The sequence below is a fragment of the Etheostoma spectabile genome, unplaced genomic scaffold, assembly GCF_008692095.1.
Source record: "Etheostoma spectabile isolate EspeVRDwgs_2016 unplaced genomic scaffold, UIUC_Espe_1.0 scaffold397, whole genome shotgun sequence".
NCBI lineage: Eukaryota > Metazoa > Chordata > Actinopteri > Perciformes > Percidae > Etheostoma > Etheostoma spectabile.
The window spans coordinates 225,700-243,770 of record NW_022605601.1 but is presented as its reverse complement, the minus strand read 5'-3'; the positions used below and the strand labels follow the sequence as shown (position 1 = coordinate 243,770).

Here is an 18,071-nt window from a genome sequence, read left to right as displayed (position 1 = left end):
GGGAATTAAAGACAGACTCTGAGGCTCTGGAGAAAGAATGCATGCATTCATTTGAAAGTGAAAACAGTAAAATATAAGAACTCCATTGAAATGTGTGACACCCCCTCCTCATCCCACCGGACACTTGACATTCTTCAAAAACAGACCACACACATAAACAATTCATCACAGTCTGTAATATAATAAAAAGGGAGGCCCTCATTTTAATCTATTTTTTCCCAAAAAGGACAGACAAAGAAAAATTATATGTTCTTGAAGGCATTGCGCTCTCTTATACACACACACACACACACACACACACACACACACACACACACACACACAGAAAAAAGGGAAGTTGCAGTTAAATGTGTTTGTGTCTTACTATCCCCTTGATGCCGCTGCTGTTTTAGTCAAATTCCCGCATTTGTGTACCTGAACCTCTTGTGTCTCGACTTTTGGCTCTTACCTCCACTATTTTGCGTGCAAGTCTATTCTTTGCCGTAGCATTTTGCATTTCCAAAGCATGAAATTCACTAGCTCAATGGATGCACGTTGCTGGGATAAAGCCTGACATCCAGCACGTCTCTCAAGCGCTATCGCCGCTCAACGGTTGTTGTAGTTTGAAGAAAGGTAAAACAAGAACGAACATTTTTCCCTCTATCCCAGACAAGACAAGTGATGTAGGTCTGGTAATATGAGACTATGGAGACTACTATTAATTACTATGCATAATCCACAGACATCATTAAAGAAAGTTTTCTACGTCCTAACAAAGAAAGGTCACTGTTTGTTCTGTTGATTATACATATACACTTTTGACAGGGACATTAAAGATGTTGCATTCATAGTTTAATGTTTTTTGCAACACTGTATGTATAAAAACATTCATTGTAATTGGATGCAAGCAGGATTTGTGACAGATATCTTAAAACCTGGACAAAAAAACTGCATGGTGTGCTGTCTTGTCCCTCGCAAAGGAATTTCTATCTCAAGAGACTTCCTGGTTAAAGGTAAGTAAAACAAATTTAAACAAAATTCCTTGACTGTTTATTATTGTGGGTTAGTGAGAAACAGATTTTTGTGTGTAATTTGGATATGTCATTATCCCATACTTTGAATCCTAACTGGTTATCCAAGGGTTAATTTTGGTGCCCTGTCCTTGCTTCCTCAGGCACACACATACACACACACCAAATAGTTCCCTGTTACCCCCATCCTTCCCGTTCAATGGTTGCACTAATTCAGGACCAGCCGCCACTGACTAGTCACATCTGGTTGAAGTTGTTTTTGTGTTGGACCTTGACCATGCTCTCTGAGGCCAGCCAGTGACCTGCACACTCGTTACCATTTTAACTGTATTTTTGAGATTGCCAACATTCATTAAACTGCTCAGGCAGAGAAGAGAGGACAATTACATGGACATTTGCTTTTGCTTGCCTTTTGCTCTGTCCACACAGGAAGCTAACTTGCTAGAGTCCATCTATACCCAGGAGGAATGGAAGCCCATCTGGAAGCTTCTCATTTTTTCCATTTTTACTGTTTGTCATGATACAGACCTGATATTTTACACAAACCGTTTTTCCAGTCTTTGTGTGTTAATCATTGATGTAGCAAAATGGCTGAATAGCACCCCATATTTTAAAGCACTCAACTTTTAAATTTCATGTAGATTAATTAACACTGGTAGGTATATGTAACATCTCCAGTAGTCAGCCATATCAAATTTAATGTGCTTCATTCGCCATTTCAAGGCCTTGTACTTCTCCTACATCTTTAACCCAATGCATTTCACCATTACTGTAACAGAAAGTTGGTTTCACTCATGCTTGATAAGAATCCATCTACAATGTCAATATTTACTCACCACATACCCGCAACTGGAATTCAGACTTTCATAACAAACGTGAAATTTTAAAGTTTTGGTCTACACTTTATGTTGAGAAACATTATGCATGGCTTGTGCCACTCCCTATACTTTCATAACTCATGAATCGTTTGACATACAATGTTGTATGAGGCATTATTGCATTCAGCAGAGATCCTTTTCCATTGGTGATGGTTTCCTCCGTCCCAATACTTTAGCCACACACCCATACATAACCAATTAACCATTTGACATAGTGTCCAACAGTTGCGCAAACGCAGGACCATGTTGACCAGCGTCCCGCTGATAACCCTGACGTGCGGGAAGGTGTGAGGAAGGTGAAGGTGTGATATTTATATAAGTCACAGTTCTATGATCTGTACCATTACTGTTACAGTAATTGCTCCTGTTCATCATATCCTTCCACTATACCCACTGATATAATTATTATGAATCAAATTTCTACAATTATTAAAGTGGTTGCTGTGCCATCTCTCTCTCTCTCAAGGGGCTTGTTGGGTCTCTGTAAATGATATAGTTTGGTCTAGACTTACTCTGTATCTAGACCTACCTAATTTGTAGGGGACAATTTCTATTATAATTTCAATATAATTAATTTCATTTAACTTAATTTATCTGTTAGGAACTTGATTTGTGCAGAACATCAGTGCATATATTGTTTATATACACAACAATATAACAGTTCACATTCACACAGTCTCACAGTTTGTGTGCATACATATACAACACAATATATCATACACATCACATACCAGCAGCCCAGCAGTAAGAAGGTAAAAACTTGCAAAGCACAATACAGTGAAGAAAATAAGTATTTGAACACCCTGCTATTTTGCAAGTTCTCCCACTTAGAAATCATGGAGGGGTCTGAAATTGTCAACGTAGGTGCATGTCCACTGTGAGAGAAATAATCTAAAAAAAAAATCCAGAAATCACAATGTATGATTTTTTAACAATTTAATTTAAGAAGTGTGAGAATTTGCAAAATAGCAGGGTGTTCAAATACTTATTTTCCTCACTGTACATGAAGACTAGGCAACAAAAAAAACACTATTTTGATTTGAATAAAATTGAATCAAAAAATTGGGTAGGGTATGTAGTTTGCTTCAACATCTAAGGAGATTTTAAGCAGACCACTTTGTGTTTGCTTTAAGTCAGACTGAAAGATGAGTGTAAGATCATTTTTGGTAATATTGACATTTTTCAGAAACTTATTGGTCCTATGGCTATATGGCCCTATTGATTTTGCCAGACTCCATATTTTCCAACAGAGGCGATGAGTAGAATGTTATCATGACCACACTGTAATGTGAGAGTACTAGGTTGATGAACAACAGAATTTATGCATCCCTGCAGGGTTCCAGAATGCGATCAAACATCTCGCATTGCCAACTGAAGGAACCAAGCAGGCCTGCCTTTTTGCACAATCCAAATTTTCTTCAAGACTTGCCCTTTTCAGAGTGTATCTTCAGCAACACACAAAAAGCGGAAGAGCGGAGGGGGAAAGACTGACAGATGTAAAACTTTATCCTGGAAATGTACTTCCATTGATCCAGACTAAGTGAGAGTAATCATTTTCATTGGTCTCACAGGTCAGTTTGCAGGTCTGTTTCTCTGTGTGTGTAGAGCTGTCAATCTTTTTTTTAGTATTCAAATAATATTTGAATATTCAATGCTCAAATGGAGACTGTTATTAATATTTACTATACTACTCAGGCTTATTCGTTGCCAATGCCACTTTAAGAACTCTGTAATGAAGCATTATCTAACAAGTGTATTGAAGCGGCTCTGTTGTAAAGGCAAACGGTGCTTGGTTAGCACCACAACATCATGTTAGAAAGCACAGGCAAAACAATTTGTCATAAACTAGCTTGCTAAGTAACAACAGTGTTAGCCACGATGCTAACGGCATTGATAACTAAGCCAAATGGTGCTGTCACTACTATTTTAGTCATTTACAGCAACCTTTTTCTTGCAGATTGTCACGCTACTGAGAATACAGCTATTAGAAGGTGATACATGAAGTTGAAGCTAACTCTGACAGCTGTTAGGCAGCTAACATTAACTTTAGCTGTCTCCATTAAAATCCTATAACTCGCGAGCTAACTAATAACATAAGCATTTTGCCTTGGTGGATGATGATATTACAGTCGTGTTAAAACTATTTCCCACCCTTCTGCCGATTTCCAGTGTTCTAATGTTACTCAGTACGTCACGTTTAAGATAGCTCCATGATCTAAAGACCTCACAATGCCTTGTGTTACTCACTCCTGCTTATTTATTGTTCATCAGACGTGACATGACACAAAAGCATTGTTTTCACACGTAGGCCAAGGTGAAAGAGAGAAATTAGCCAACATTTATTAAAAAAAAAAAAATCTAAAAACAAAATCACATTTGAATAGTAATTTCAGCATTCGAATAGTATTGTTTTTTTTTTTTACTATTTGAATTAGTAGTAATTATTAGTAGTACTAGTGTGTATGTGACCATGAAAGCAGAATTGGTTGTTCTCTGGTGCAGAAAAATCTGCTTTGCGGTGTGCTGTAGTCCTAGCTTTAGTTTAAGCAGAAATAAGACAAACATATTTAAATAGTTATTATTTAGATATGAATTATATAATATGATCCAATAATTACTATAGTGCCCTATCTGCATTTTTTAAATACTATTTTCCGTTTTATTTTTTGACCATTTTCTTTGTTTTTAAGCCATATTTTCATGTGGATGTTTACGATAAAACTGCAGTGGCATAAGGAGATCACCGCTATCTGTTAAAAGTGGTGAGATATTCTGTCCAGATGTTTCAATATGAATTATTACTATGCTACAATCTCAAATAATGGGAAATGTGTGCTTGTTTGGTTCATGTTTGATCTGAAAGTGTCTGTCATTTGTAAAGTCTCCTTTTGAACCAAAAACCTTCCACACCTTACTTTCCGACTTTTACCCATCTTTTGTCATTTTCTTTTTCCTCTTTCATGTTGAACAGGTCTTTTGTTGTTTCCACCTTCTCCTTTTGATCTCTTTGCAAGTCTCTGCGGTTTTCTTTCTTTCTTTCTTCCTTCTAGCTCCCTCTGCTCTCCCATGAATAGCGATTGCTATAATTGGGCTCTGATCAAATTGTTGGCTTGTTTTCCAAAGAAGATACTGGAACAGATAGGACTGACGATGTTCACACAAATGCACGTGCATCCTTCTCTGAATCTCTTAAATTATGGGGTGCATCACAACTGCAGGCTATCTTTGAAAACGTACATTACTGTAATTCCAATGCCATCATAAAAGGATGTCATTTACACACATTTAAGCGCAAACCATTTATCCACGCAAACATGCTGTATATTCCTGGATGTGGAATTGCGAGGATGATATGGCCTGTGGAGACTCCAGTCGAATGACGATGCTCAATCTGACAACTAATTGGACCGACAGGACTGAGAGAGCTGAGTTCCTTAGATGTGTGATAATCCACTGCTGGGAGCCTAAGGCCTTTGGGACTGAATGAGAGTGTAGGGCGAGGAAGAAGAAGCAATAAAGAGAGATATGGGATATAGTGGGAGACAGGGAGATAAAAGGAAGATAGCAAGAGACTCAGAGACAAAGAAAAGAGCTGAAAGGAGAAAAGAGTTGAGAATGGGTAGGTTGGAGGGAAGACGCGGCTTGAAAGGAAGAGATAAAGAAAAATTACAGTTAGAGAACGACTGGGAAAGATGCAAATAAGGGAAGGGCTGGAGATTGATAGAGGAGGGAAACAAGAGAGTGAGGCATTGGGTGGGGGTGGGGATTGGGGGTTTGAAGGCTGTAACAAGGATGGTAATCAATGACGCAGAGGGATTAAGACAAGCCTTCTGGCCCTCAAATGTGTCCATTGATCTGAGAGGCTTACTAGGGACGAGGCAATGAGGTTTCATGTGGCTGCTGGGACAGCCAACCCAACTTAACCTGGCTCTTAGTAATAAGTGCTGGTCTTCAAGGGGAAATCTGATGAGGTTCATGACCTTAGACATGTACCGTAATTCTCCAATACAAACCGATGAACTGGAGGCTAGACGTGTTTGTCTTTACTAAGTAAGGACCAAAGAGAATATAAGCTTCCAATCTTATATTCCAATGTCTACTGTCTTTTTTTGTCTTATCTACTGAATGTCAGGGCAGAAAATAGTTCCCATGGCCTTTTGGACAGTTTTGGCATAACTATTTTTGGGCTTCTTTGGGGCAAAGGTGTCAACATAGCATCACATATTAACACCTTTAAAGGTGCCCTGCAACACATATTTCAGAACTTTGTGGTAATGTCTGAAGTTCTACCATGGACTCTGTAAATAGGTTACCTTGGTTACCTTGTTACAAGCCATTCTAGCGTGGTATGGAAAGCCTGAAGGAAGACTCAACTCCATTTGGGCCAGTTCGCATGAATATTCAACAAGCTAAGCTGCTTGACTCTGACTGGCTAACAGCTAGCCAATGAGAGCCTGGCTATCAGCATCATTTACCCAGCGCAACTGTGCAAGCTCATGAATAGTATTGAGCTCAGGCAACATGATCTCAGACTGACCAGCTGTTGTGATTGGACTGTTGTAATTGGTTGCTTGTTTCTTTTCAGTGGCTAGAGCTGACAGAAGAGGTGAGTTCATTTTCACATTCATCACATAACACAAACAAATACGGACTTGACATATTGAAAGTTAAAGTTCATATGGAAAACGTCTAAGCAAAAACTGCAGGCATTATTACCCTTTTAAAATCCAATACACAATATAATACATTCTCTTTTTAGCTCTTTTTATCTCCACCACCTCTCTGTGTTGTTCGGTGCTAGTTTGATCTATATGGTCTATCAGAGGTTTTCCACTGAAAACAGCTGGCTACTGTGTCTGGAAACAACACTGATGAGAATGGTGATACAGAATCAAATAAATATAGATAAAAGACACTAAAACAATCCGCAGTGCTGAGGGAAACAACAGAGTCCAGTGATTAGTGTGTGTGGGTTTGAGTAACAACTTTTCACATACATGTCATTTGATCTATTGCCAACTTAGAAATATGAATTATAGCTTATTTAAAGATCAGAAGTCTTAATAAAAGTAAGCACAGCATTTGCAATATTTATGCTTTGTGCTGAAACAAGTAGTGTGACTGCATGATAATTAAAAACAAATCCCTATTTCAAAGAAATGACATGAACACTGATATGAACAACATACTGTATGACCCTCTGCTGACATCATCCTGACTAGATAATTACAAGTTGGGGTTAAATTGTTCCTTTAATCTTGAGAGTACATTTCCACCATATGCTCCAAAAGTGCTAAAGAGACTCAGCAACATCAATAAGTAGATGCCTTTCAATTCAGAAACAGAATGATGATCTGTGATGTTTCTATCTCTTTCATGCAGGCTGTTGCAGAATGAAACACTGATGTCTCTGCTGACTAACAGTCACTGGCAGGGTCCCGTCTAAAAGTCGGAATCATAAGAAAAAGACGGACTAAGTAGACTGATAACTGAGGACGCCTCTCCTCCCATCAGGTGGACAGTTGTTGTATTGTGTTTCTAAAGCCCTAATAAAATCTTGTGAGACAGGAATTAAGGAGGAGAACATAAAAATGAGGGAGAGAAAGGCAAAGATGAAACAATGATAATAGTTAAAGAGCACTTGTATGAGGGGTGTAAATAGGGCTGCACAATTAATCGAATTTTAATCGCGATCACGATTTGGACTTCCCACAATCAAATTTGCGTGATCGAGCGATTATTTTTTATTTCATAGAACGCTCCGGGTTTTTTGCAAAGCCAATCTCCCGCTCCATAAAGCCGTCTGCTCATGAGCCAGTCAGAGTAGTTCACTGCACCCCGTGCAGCTAAGTTTCTAGATGTAGACAGTCACAGAGGACAGAGTAGCGTGAGGAAAACTCAACAGATAGCAGTCGGTAATACGTCAGTCTCAAGGTTTACCAGTTTACCAGTAAACGCAACACTTTGTCCCATTTGTTGTTTTTCAGACAACAGCAGTGACCAGTGCTAGTCGGTGCTAGTTAGCGTCTGTTAGCTGTTAGCTAGTAGCGTCTGTTAGCTGTTAGCTCTTCTAGGACGCACCGGTGCTAATGTCCTCGCATCCGCTGCAATGCTGTTTATATGGATACGGTTTAATTTTGCGTTACATGACCCATTTCGTCTGTAAAGCCGTGCCTGTGTTGGATCTTTCTACGCTCTCTCGTCCTACTCTCTCTCCTCTTACTCTCCGCGCCCCGCCACACAGCGGCCGCCGGTCCACACTTCTGATATTTGTCTACAGTTTTAATTTTTCATTAACACAGCTGTATATTGTTAAGTATGAGGGGGCAAACCTGTATTTGTACCAGTGTTTCCGCGGGTAACTGTTATTGCGGCCGCTACGGCGAAGAACACAGAAGAAGTTTTTGAATGCAGCTAACTTCAGTTGGTAGAGTAACAGCGTGGGAGACGGAGCTGCTGTACCGAAGCCTGGACCAGGACCAGAGATGTGACCCATGGCCAGAATATCATAGTTCATAAAAATGCAGCGCAGTGAAGATACAGACGTTTAATACACACGACGTGTGTATCCGCCGTTCGACCCGTGCTGGACCCGTTCATAATGATCAGCCGTCTCTCTGTGAGTAGCGTCCATCACACTCCCTCTCGCAGTTATAAATAGCCTATGTGACAATAAAATTTGTTTTGGTTAAAATCAACAAATAATCGTGAGAATAATCGCGATCAAAATTTTGATCAAAATAATCGCGATTATCATTTTGGCCATAATCGTGCAGCCCTAGGTGTAAAGAGAGTCTTACTGTATTTGTTTACTGTGACAGTAAAATCAAATTTGATTGCGTGCTTCCTTGATTGATTGCTTTATTGAATGATTGAGTGATTGATTGCACGAAACTGGTTCTGTCTGTCTTTTCTGAATGTATCAACTGGAACACTCTGAAGCGTATACTGGCCCCATCACTACCAGAAGAGGCGCAGCACCGATGCTGCCAACACTGGCATTGTCGCCATTGGCATAATGGTGCCTACGTCGCTTCAAAAAAATGGGCATCTATGATTGATCTTTAATGGGCGTTTTGTAATTTTAGATTTCAATTTTTTAATTAAAAACTTGTAGTCTCCAAACTTAAACCAAGGTAACCCTGGTGACATCACTATGAATTCAACAGAGGTTATTTTGGTCAGACATAAAGCTCCACAGAACTGAGTGCTCCACATGACTAGTAAATGAATCTTTTATGAGTAAAATTAGCAGAGGATTGAGATTTGACAGGCTGTGCTATTATCTAAAAGGCAGATTGAAGGAACTTTCTTGACTTTATCATAATTAATCTAAGCTTAATATATTCCATTATGTTCAGTTTACACTCACACATTTTTATGCAGCTTTGTTTTCTCTTAGTGTGTCTGTCCTGGCTACCTTCCTTTACTAGTGGCATAGACGGCGGCTCCTGTCCTAACTCAGGGGATAGAGCTCCTAGCCACAGCTGAACAGCTGTTGCCTCGTCATTATCATAATCCCACTTCCTCTCCCTTTGTCTCTCCCCCTGCTTCTCCTTTGCCATATGTTTTGTTTTTGCGTTGTCATAGATGCCCATTGCCAGCTCTTTTGTCCCTTACCACCATTGCTCTTTACCTCATACTTGTAAGCACACTCTGTACAACAAATGTAACAAATCCAAAACCCACAGTATTAACAAATCCCACTGTTAAGAATCTAGCAATGCCAGAGTTTGTTTTGTGAATGGGAGTTAAAGATAATTTGGGTAATTGGAGCCGAGGAGAGGATGCAACATTAAACACAAAGTGCAAATACTCTCAGGGTCTAATTTGGGAAAATGTATTCAGGTAGCTGCTGTAATTACACAAAGGAGATACTTTATTTATACATGTACATTATTATACATAGTTTTTTCCTCTTTCCAACGACTGGGGTTCAAGACCAGTTCATACCCTACTTGTTGTGTGTAAACCTTTATGTGTTAATGAGCTGTAAAGGAATGACAAATGATATTTGCTTGTTTCTGACTATGCTGACTCTTGAGGAGACTAGAGGCTCTTACTGCAACATTTTTCCACCTTGTCATTAGGTATCGTTAATGTTAATTCACAGGACAATGTGTACTCCCCTGGATAGATACAGGATTATTACCACCAGTCAAAGCCAGCAGAACATATTATGGAAATTACAAAACAGAATACAAATAGGTTATCAAAGTGTCGTTTACATAGAGCAAACCTTGGTTGGATTGAAAAAACAAAATCTGCCCGGACTATACCAATTCAGCTAGTTCTGAATGTGGTATTTGCAGTAATAGGAGTAGTAGCTTTAGCAGTTTTCTGTAGTGGTAATAGCAGCCGTATAGCAGCAAGCAGCATTAGCAGCATTTTGTTTGTGAATCCTTGCTTTAACCTTACAGCCTGGCACTCAGTTACCAGTCGAACAGGCCGAGAGCTGAAACCAGAGGGCTATGTAAATACATTAGCAATAACACGCTCTGTGCAACCAAACGGAGCATTGACATGGCTAATTGAGTTTGGTGATTTTTGTCCGTGATGCTTCATTACTAGCCAGCTGAAGCAAGACACAATGTCTCAACGCTGAGCCCATCTCCCCTCATTAGATTATTATCGTCTCTTATGGGAGAAACATTAGTTAGTGTTAGGGAGGTTGTAACAACATAATAATAAACTCGCTTTATGCCTGTCAGCGCTTGTATCTGTGCGTTCATTCAAACTGCCAGTGTCTTTTATTCTGACTGAATGGAGAGTAGCTTTAACATAACCTGAAGGTTATGCAGCTCACTCCTGACTGGAGGACTTGAATGGAGGTCTTTCTAAAGTTGGAAAAAAAAGTTTTGACTATGTCACACATAGTTTAACAATGTGCGACATAGTCAAAAGAGCAGACTGGAGTTCTCATGTTGCATTGCTGACATTTTACTACGACAGCAAAACGAAAATAGGAGTGAAATAGGTACTGGCTGTGTCCCTGATGGGAGCAGTGTTGTGGAGTTTGTACCGGAGGACTGTTTGCTGATCGTGACAGCTGCCGCCGTTAGTGATGGGAACAAACCCACATTTCATTATCATTCACACTGCATTTAAAAGTTTGTTTTCCCTACACACGCCTACAGAATAAATTCCTGTTGCCTTCTTCTGCTTGTTTTGCATTACAGTACTTTAGCTCACTTTATCCAAGATAAAGTTAAGACAATTCTACAGTGCGGGATACCTTTGGAGAAGGTTTTCACAGTCTTTACATTATAAGACACCCTCTATCATACAAAATAGCTATTGGGCTGTATTAATCAAATTTAATTGACTCTAAAAACCAAAACCCTTTAAAGTAAGATGTCTGTGGTTCTATGTCTCACGAAACCTTGTGATAACTAGTCTCGACCAGATTCAATCATTTCATTTATGTAGCCCAAAATTCCAAATTTGCCTCAAAAGCGCTTCATAATCTGCACAGTAAATTGTATCCTCTATCCTTTGACCCTGGGTTGAATACGGAACAAATCCCACAAATTGAAGACCCATTAAGGTACGAATTTGTGGTTTGGTATTTTCAGTTTCAGGCTTTTTTGTGTCTGATATGTTTCTCCAATACCCTCACCTCCCACCACATCCTAAAAAAGGTCATGTTTAGCCACAGATCCACACCCGGGCCACTGTCCCAAGACATCAGCACCTACTTGCTATTAATTTAAACCTTGTTACACACATACACAGACCTTCCACCCAACCCCTAGCCCCCTACGTCTCGATCTTTTGCAAAAAGACCCAGAGCTTTAGTCCTACTTTAATGCCCTGTCACACTTTATTAAGGAGAAAGAGGAATGGAGCGTAATGTGGGTGCACATTTTAACACATACATTGCAGCAACACGTAAACATACCTGTGCACTTGTGCATGAACACACACACAGGAGCTCATTGTGCTATTGTAAGCACTTTTAGAAACTCTGCACAGAACCAGAATTCGCTCACAGCTTGGAGGTTTTGTTTGGTTTCTTTCTCTCATTGGGCTTTCTCTATGTTCCATCTCTTTGTATTGTCTAATTTAGGCCAGGGCCACCCAGCTATAGAAAGAGGCAAGAGCAAGTGATAGAGTCTAAACAAGTAGAAACACCCTGGCTGCTTCAACCAAAGACGGATACCAATGTACCGTGACACATGGCCGAGTCGCCCTGTCCGTCTAACCGCAATGGACAAAAAGAGCCCTCAGCAGTGACTGAAAGGGCTTTCAAACCGTGCAACCTTTGTTCCAAGGCCAAGTCAGTGAAGTAAGCTTGGTGCTCCATCATTTAAATAAAAACATATGACTTGTGTTGTAAACTAAGCTTTGGCCAGGGGCTGATGTAACATGTTGTTTATGTTGGCATTGATAAAGTGCCATCTTGGGTGTACACAACTATGACACACACTGCAAATATGCCTGTCACTGCCCGAAGTAAGTCAAGTGTAGATTTGAGTCGCGCAAGCTCAGATTTAAAAGGTTTACAGCATAATGTGTCATTCTGAAATCGGTGAAATCCATGAAATAATACACTTTTATCATTACAAAACACTAACAGAAGATGGGAATTATTTCAAATACATTTCATCTATCTATGATTGCTAATGTTAGCTCAAAACGCCATTCAAGTGACAGCCTTTGTTGTCTTTGAATGCTAGCTTGTAGCTAAGCAAGCAGTCATTTCAAAAATATTTTAGCTATCTATGAACTATCTTTAGCTATCTATGAATAAACGCCATTCCAATGACAGCCTTTGTTGTTTGATTGCTAACTTGTAGACAGCCATGAACAAACTTCATTAAGTTGGTCCAGTTTTACTGCATTGACAGTACAGAAGTCTCTCGTTCGCATCTTGTAGGCTACTTGCTGCAAAGTGATGCATGTGCAACCAAAATCTGCACTTGACTCGAATCGGGCAGTGACAATGCCTTCCAGATTCAACTGAATACATGTTGATACAAGTAATACTGTGCTTAAAACAAGGACATTTGGTTGCGATGATGTCATAATGTCCAGCTTTCATTATAACCTCAGATGTAGATGTACAATGTGTGCTTTTCTGGTGGATATTTTCATAATCAGAGAAAAGCTTTGAATAATGATTTTGAGACTGCATTGTTTTGTTCATCGTATAACTGAATGGCATATCTCTAGCACCCCCCTAATCAATGGATTGCAAGAGGTTGAAAACAGTACACTCATAAAATACAAAAGACTAAAATTTTAAATTACTTGGTCCAATGAACAAGTTGAGAATGTACTCTCATTCAAGCTGAAATACTACAACTTGTCTCCAACATTTGAGCTTCATGTAGGCCTACTCATCCGCTATGTGTCTGTAAATCTTGACATGTAGTGCAGGTACACTACTCGGCCATGCGAGTCTAGACAAGAAAGCAACTTGACAAGCGTGAGACCTTTCATGTGGAAGTGTTGTTAATAATGGTTGTAGTGAAAATGTATGTATTTGGGAAGTACTGAGCATACAACTGGATAAACAAGACTTGGATCATACTGCAGTAGTTGTGTGCGAGTTTGTAAAGGGATGTTTTACAGTATATAGTGTTGCTGTTGTTAAACGCGGACCACTATTGCATCAAGACTTTTCTTTGGTTTTTGATTCTCCATTCAGCTTGGAGGCATACAACAAACATGCACAGCCAATGAGTACCAAGAGGTGGCGAATGGGTTTTGTCACACAGGGCAGTCAGTTTTTCTTTTATAGTCGAGCCAGAACTGAGGTAACACAAGCAAGGCGGCTGAAAAAAGAACACCCATAAACACGGACACAGGAGAAAAAAAAGATACTCCAACTCCATTCTACACGTCATATGGCTAACACTGGTTCCTGCACACAAACCACATGCTGGCATGACATTACGACAACTTCGAATACTGGACAAGCTGAGAGGTGAACACCAGATGCTCACACTCTTTAGATGGTGTGGGAAATGTCAGGGGTGCAGATGGCAAAGGTTTTTTTTTTTTTTCATTTCGCATGGTCCAGTTGAAACCTGTCTCTGTGGTACAACGTGCAACATCTCATCCATAAACATGGCGGTGGGCTGTGGATGTTTTGGTCGGGGTGGCAGACTGCAGGAGAAATGCCAAGCCACTGCACAGGCCTGTCATTATTCATAGCAAGGCCGGCATTTGTTTTGAAGCAACACAGATGTGCAACAACGTGAAAAAATGGAAATGAAATCCATCTGACACAAAAAAATGCCCTTCATTTAGTTAGCTCTTGTAATTGCAATCTTTATTGCATGGAATGGCCTTTTTTCCATTTTTTATTAGCGTGTCTGCTGTTTCTCTTCGGTCTAATCTTGGAAAGACGCAAATGACGTAAAAATATTCAAGGATGACTTTGAGCACACAGATATTTCCTTTACTTTCTTTGTCTGCTCTTTGTTCTCACACAGTTTTGAGATGCCATCTTGGGAATACTTCTTTGTGCATGCTACGACTGTCACAATCACACAAATATAATGCAATGTTACAGAAGATGAAGGGTAAACGAATTACACCAGTTATCATAAAAGAAAAATATCAACAATGTTAACAAAAATCAAGCCTTCTTTCAAAATTACTTTCAAAACATACCCAAAAGTATCCGTTTTTAAATTTGTATGGTGGTTTTGTGGAATGGTCTTGAAAAAACAAAAAGACAAATATAATGCAATTTAATTTTTATTTATTTTATAAAATACACATTTTTGGGAAGGAGAATTGTTGATTTAGTTTATTATAATGAATTGTGCACTTGTTTATGAAATAAGACTGGGGTAGGACTTGAAAAGCATCGGCATCTTCCTATTCCTTTTCCAATGGATCTAGCTATGTTATGCTGTGCTATGCTATGCTGTGTTGAATTTGATTACTATAAAAAAGACTCCTGTTGGGACCACAAGCAGTAAGGTTAAAGGTCCCATGACATGGTGCTACTGGATCCTGTAGAACACGCACCGGAGGCCTGTACTATGAATCAAGATCAACATGCCCTGGATTTCTTAGAGTTACCCGTCTTCACCTAACCCTCAACGATATTCTAAGAACAATCACGTAGTTATCAACCGAGTACTGATTGGTCAGTAGGCGGTGCTTTTACACCAATTGGCCTCTAATCTCCAACTTAACCTGCTCCCGGCCAGGTTTGGTGTTCAGCATAAGTTACCACGGCGAATGAGCCTGGTAACAAGTGATCCACCGTCGTGATACACAAATCCCTGGGTTGAACCTGAAGTTACCTCGTTACCAAATCTTGCTTTGCAGTACAGGCCTCTGGTGTTTTCAAATCTGCAGAGAGAACGTTTCTCTAGAAGAAAATTGGACAACAAGGAGAGGTTTTTCTCCCTAAAGTCGACTGAAACCTTTTTCCCTTTCTGGGGAGAGACAGTTTTCTCGGTGACTTGCTGATAAGCGTTTTACCGTGGAGAAACAAAAACTAACGGACTACACACTGAGTAAGGAGGCTCATTTGTTCTGGGCAGATGTAGGACATGTAGTTTGTTTATTAATGTGTTAAAGCTATAATTGCCATTTCTTCTGCCATTAATCTGTGATTGGGATCGCTGTGTCCCAGTGTTACTCTGAATGTATCATTTGATGACAAAGAGGTTAAAGTTTTGTGTTAAATAATGGAGCTTATTGAACTGTAATGCTGTAATTGCTTCTCCGGCTGCGAAGAACTTACAGTGGTCTGCAAAAGTTTGGGCAACCTTGTTAATTTCCATGATTTTCCTTCATAAATCGTTGGTTCTTAGGATAAAAAAATCAGTTAAATATATCATATAGGAGACAAACACAGTGATATTTGAGAAGTGAAACGAAGTTTATACCATTTACAGGAAGTGTGCAATAATTGTTTGAACAAAATTAGGCATGTGCATAAATTTGGCCACTGTCATTTTACTGATTTCAAAATCTTAAGAACCAATTATTGGAACTCAAAATTGGTTTGGGAAGCTTAGTGACCCTTGACCTACATACACAGGTGAACCCAATTATGAGAGAGTATTTAAGGCAATTGTAAGTTTCCCTCCTCTGTGAATCTTCTCTGAGAGTAGCACATGGGAGTCTCAAAACTGTCACATGAAGTGAAAACAAAGATTGTTCACCATCTGAATTAGGGGAAGGATACCGAAAGCTGTCTAAGAGATATCAGTTGTCTTTTTCACAGTTAGGAACATAGTCAGAAATGGAAGACCACAGGCACAGTAGGCTCGAAGTGGCAGACCAAGGAAAATCACGGATAAACAGAAGCAAAGAATGGTTAGAACAGTCAAAGTCAACCCACAGGCCAGCACCAAAGACAAACAACATGATCTTGCTGCAGATGGAGTCATTGTGCATCGTACAACTATTGCGTGCACTTTACACAAGGAGATGCTGTACGCAAGAGTGATGCGGAGGAAGCCTTTTCTCCGTGTAGGGTCAGATTATTAGTCAATTATTGGCAAATTATCAAATATGTTTTTATCAATATTAATAAGTTATGAATAGTGTATTTATAACTTTACCAAATTGACAAACAAACAAAACGGGGCAAAACCCTGGAACAAGGGACCAATAACTGAGTGTGTGTCATAGGTGGTGTTTCCTTTTAAAATACAGTTAATTTGACTAATTCATCTGGTATCTTTGAAGGAACAAAAGGTGAATTTGAGCACAGAATGTTTAACCAGCCCTTATTACAACAAATACACAAATAATCACAAAAAACTGCTATTTAAAGTATGACAGAATTCATTTAAACTGATACAAATACTGATGGCCAATCAATAATTCTTTAAATATTGAAACTATATACTCTTTTCAGACTACAGCAAAGCAAAAACAGCAATTTTGTGTGTGTGTGTTGTGTGTGTGTGTGGTGTGTTGGTTTGTGTTTTGTGTGTGTGTGGTGTGCGTGTGTGGAGAGAGTGAGAGAGATACAGAGTGGATGAAGCACCGCGGATGTGAGGCCCATTTGTAGTTCAAAACGAAAATGAAAAAATGGCTGCTTGCTTGAGCTGCACAAAACTATTTAACCCCAAGAGGGTTGCAGCGCCACATGGCTATAGCTAGCGTGTGGGGTTTTGGATAGGTTAGCATTGAGGTGAAAGAAAAAAAACAGTCTTGATTCTTGATTTTCGGGGCTCTGAAAATAAACACTGCTCGTCCACTCAGGATTCTGTGACAACATGATGTACGTCGGGGTTAAGCCTCTCTGGTAAGCTAACAGTGATCTGTCGCTGAAAGATTACCCGGTCCCTTTGTTTGCAATGGGCCGCGAGGCAAGGTCTTGTTCTCTGCTCAGTACAGTAACTATAGTGGTCTGCAAAAGTTTGGGCAACCTTGTTAATTCCATGATTTTCCCTCATAAATCGTGGTTCTTAGGATAAAAAAAAAGTTAATATATCATATAGGAGACAAACAAAGTGATATTTGAGAAGTGAAACGAAGTTGTACCATTTACAGGAAGTGTGCAATAATTGTTTAAACAAAATTAGGATGTGATAAATTTGGGCACCACAATCAAAAAAAATAACTCAATATTAGTAGATCCCTTTTGCAGAAATAACAGCTTCTAAACGCTTCCTATAGCTTCCTATGAGAGTCTGGATTCTGGTTGGAGGTTTTGGACCATCCCTCTCTACAAAACACCTTATCATTCAGGTTTGATGGTTTCCGAGCATGGACAGCTCTCTTTAAGTCACACCACAGTTTTCAATAATATTCAGGTCTGGGGACTGAGATGGCCATTCCAGAACGTTGTACTTGTTCTCGGCATGAATGCCTTAGTAGATTTTGAGCAGTGTTAGGGTCATTGTCTGTTGAAAGATCCAGCCCCGGCACAGCTTCAGCCTTATCACTGATTCCTGGACATTGGTCTCCAGAATGCTGATATTTGGTGGAATCCATGCGTCCCTCAACTTTAACAAGATTCCCCGTCCCTGCACTGGCCACACAGGCCCACAGCAGGATGGAACCCACCCCAATTTATGTAGGCAGCAGGTGTTTTTCTAGGAATGCTGTGTTGTTTTCCTCCATGCATGACGCCTTGTTATGTCCAAAAACTCAATTTAGTTTCATCAGTCCACAGCACCTTATTCCAAAAGGAAGCGGCTTGCCAAATGTGCTTTAGCATACCTCAAGCGGCTTGGTCTGTGATGTGGGCGGA

The 18,071-nt window shown here is 39.7% G+C and overlaps 1 protein-coding gene and 1 long non-coding RNA gene across 2 annotated transcripts in view; both read right to left on the bottom strand.

Moving 5' to 3' along the window:
• Positions 1–18,071, bottom strand: part of sorcs2 (sortilin-related VPS10 domain containing receptor 2) — a 530,001-nt gene that overhangs the window by 430,886 nt on the left and 81,044 nt on the right. The window lies entirely within an intron of this gene.
• The window catches only part of LOC116686600 (uncharacterized), a 13,972-nt gene continuing 12,128 nt past the window's right edge, over positions 16,228–18,071 (bottom strand). Inside the window, exon 3 of the long non-coding RNA XR_004331305.1 lies at positions 16,228–16,330. This is a non-coding gene — a long non-coding RNA (uncharacterized LOC116686600). The remainder of the gene's footprint in view (positions 16,331–18,071) is intronic.